General features: G+C 38.9%; 1 pseudogene; it reads right to left on the bottom strand.

The window, feature by feature from the left end:
• Positions 1-2,184: 2,184 nt before the first annotated feature.
• Positions 2,185-2,652, bottom strand: LOC118842666 (annotated as a pseudogene).
• Between the last annotated feature and the right edge of the window lie 339 nt (positions 2,653-2,991).

The raw sequence follows: 2,991 nt of genomic DNA, 5'->3' as shown, positions 1-2,991 counted from the left end.
TTTTGATTTTAAGGGAGATTTTGTTTGTCACATTTTAACTCAGACTTATAGGCTGGACCCATCAGGATCCTAAGATGAATTTTAACTATACATTCTACTTGTTCTGTAACAACAAACCTTACTTTCCCACTATATTTACAGGGCTGCTTTGAGGCATTTTGTCTATTAGGCTGAAAACCACTCAGCACACCTTCCAGTGAGTTTGGGAGGAAATTACCAATCCCCCATTCCTCCTTTCTGTTATTCCTCCCCACCTCCAGAAAAGAGTGAACTTGATGAGGGAAAGTAGGAGCCTTTGAAAGGACTGTGCTAAGCAGGCAAAGCAGATGGATTCTCTTCAATTTGAATAGTTCTAGATATCTGTCAAATGACAGATTTACCACAAATGTAGGGATCTAAAGATCTAAGATCCTACCGAATAAAAGAGCTGTGGACTCATCCTAAATCCTGGTATTATGAAGCACTACATTAACCTCACACACAAAAGGAAGAAATCCTAGTCAATAGGAGATTGGAAATGTTCTCTTGAGATGATCCATCACCACACTCTCTTCTCAAAAGAAGTAGAGAAATAGGAGAGGAAAATCTCAGCCATTGGCATTTTGTTTTACAAAGACAAAATAGGACAAAATAACATTTTTTGCCTGATAATCACATTTGTATTCTATATCACTAATCCTCGCTGATGAACTAGATAATCTATTTCAAATATAATTTCCTATAGTATGTTCTCTATCTTTATGTTGTAACTTTCTGTATTTGTGCTATGCTGCTCACTCAAGGATTTGAAATCTGGTACAAAATATTCCTCAATGATGCCAATTTCCATTATGGTTTTCAAGACCTTCACATGACTCTGAGGTTGAACTTCATATGAAGCCAGGCAAAAATAGTGTCTTGCCCAAAGAAGTCACTGGCTCTATATTCTAGACAGAGAACAATACTGAAGCTATGCTGTTCCCAATTCCATGTCCCCAATCATCCGAAGTGGGAGGCACTCCTACACATGCCAAATATAGAACATACATTTACATAAATATTTGGCTGTTATTTATAATTGGGAATTTACTTCTCAACAGTGCTCTGGCTAGCAAGAGCAATCTCAGCCGTCTCTCCTTTAATGTTGGCTTCTCTGGAGAGAGGGGATTTAGTAGTAATTATCACTGAGGCAGTGGTAATATGCTGCCTTCACAGGGGAAAAAAACAGTAAAGGCAAGTATGATCATTAATCAAAAATTTTCAAAACTTCATTTCTAACATTCAAAATGTACAAATGCAAGAAAATCTTCTAATGAAAGTCTCCTTGAGACCAGTTCACACTTGCATCATGCATTAAGCTAAAATGTCTTGCTACAGAGCTCCCACTTGGGACTCTCCCCGTGTGGCTAAGAGCAGACCAAAGTAATTAAAGGGTCTTGACCTCTACTTGTAACACTGCACTTGGGTCTACAAACTCCCAATATTTTGCCTAAACAAAAGAGCTGGAAAGAACATGAAAAGAAAATACTGAGAGGGACCATTATGCTATCAAACCATCAGAGAATTTGTCAAATGCCTTTCTTTGGGTTGGAATATCAACCAAATAATATATTGCTGCTCAAAATCAGAAATGATAGAAAAAAGAAAAAATCCTACATAATCTATGTATTATAGTTTTCGTATAAGTTCAGAGTTCACATTTTAAAACGTCCTAACCACTCCGAAATTCTGTAATTTCAAGTCAACTAAGATACATCCTGTGCTGATCATTCAATACAAATGAACATTTTTCACACTTAGGTGTTAAGATTTAACCCATGTTAAATAGGTAACAGATTAAGTACATTTTTGTGTAAGCTAAATTATTTTTTAAAAAGAGTTTGAAAAGGAATATTTTTTAAAAAGAAAAAATAAAAATACTATGCCCCCATTACAGTTAGATTGGAAGCAACCAAGCAGTGCAACACTTAAGATACTCCAGTATCCTCATCCTTTCTTTGGAGTTTCTGAAGACAAGTCTGTTATACCAACAATTTTCTGCTGGTGAATCTGAACTGCAGCTATCATAGTCAATTTATTCCCCCAAGTTAGAAAATTATAAACAAAATAATCCCTTTTATAAATTAAACTTCTGCTGGCTGATATTTTCTCAAAAACAGATCTCTCCATGCTACTTCTGGCTCAAGAAGCAGCAGCCTTGGAGCACTACATGGATGTCCTCTCTGCAGCAAGGTTTTGTACAGTGTTTGCCTTGGAATCCTGGACTTCTGCCATTTCCTGGCTGTTCTTCTCAGGTTTCCTTTCACCTTCACAAATCCTGGGGCATTTTCCTGCTCCTCTTGAATCTTCTGCTTCTCAGACTCAGGCTGCTCCAACTTTTGCTGCTTTTCAGCAGAAATTAGGTTTCTTTTGGGGGGCTTCCTCTCCCTTCTGTTGCTGTATCACTTCGTCTTGTTTTCCCTTCTCCATCACTTTCTGTAGCTCTGGTTTATTCTGAGATAGACTCCTTTTCTGATTCATCAGAAGTTCTCTGTGATGATCTTGATGGTTCTGGGAAATTTTGACAGGACTGATTAATTTCTGAGGCTTGATTAATTCAGGATTATCATCCTGTATATAGTCAGGCTCAGCCATGATACTTTTTGGAATGAGAGTGGAATCTTTTGGTTCAGGATCTTCCTGCCAGCTAAAGCTGCCTCTTGCAGCCCATCATCATCCCTTCATTCCCTCTTTCATGCATCCGACCAGTCTCCACAGGAAAGCAAAGAAAGATGGGAGGCAGAGGGCAGGGTGACCCCCATGGCGAGGCACTTGCCCTCCAACTCTCCCTCCCCCCCAGTCTTTGTGTGTCTAGAGCTCAGTCTAGAGGAGAACTAGTTTAGCCAGGAGATGGGAGTAAAGACTGAGAGCATTCCAAGGATGAGGAATAGACAGTGAAAACACACAGAGACTAGAGATGGAGGATCGTGTCTGAGGAACAACAGTAAAGCTATTGTCTCTAGATTGTAGCAC

The sequence above is a fragment of the Trichosurus vulpecula genome, chromosome 3, assembly GCF_011100635.1.
Source record: "Trichosurus vulpecula isolate mTriVul1 chromosome 3, mTriVul1.pri, whole genome shotgun sequence".
NCBI lineage: Eukaryota > Metazoa > Chordata > Mammalia > Diprotodontia > Phalangeridae > Trichosurus > Trichosurus vulpecula.
Note: the sequence above shows the minus strand (reverse complement) of the source record. Positions and strands in the feature narration are given on the sequence as shown.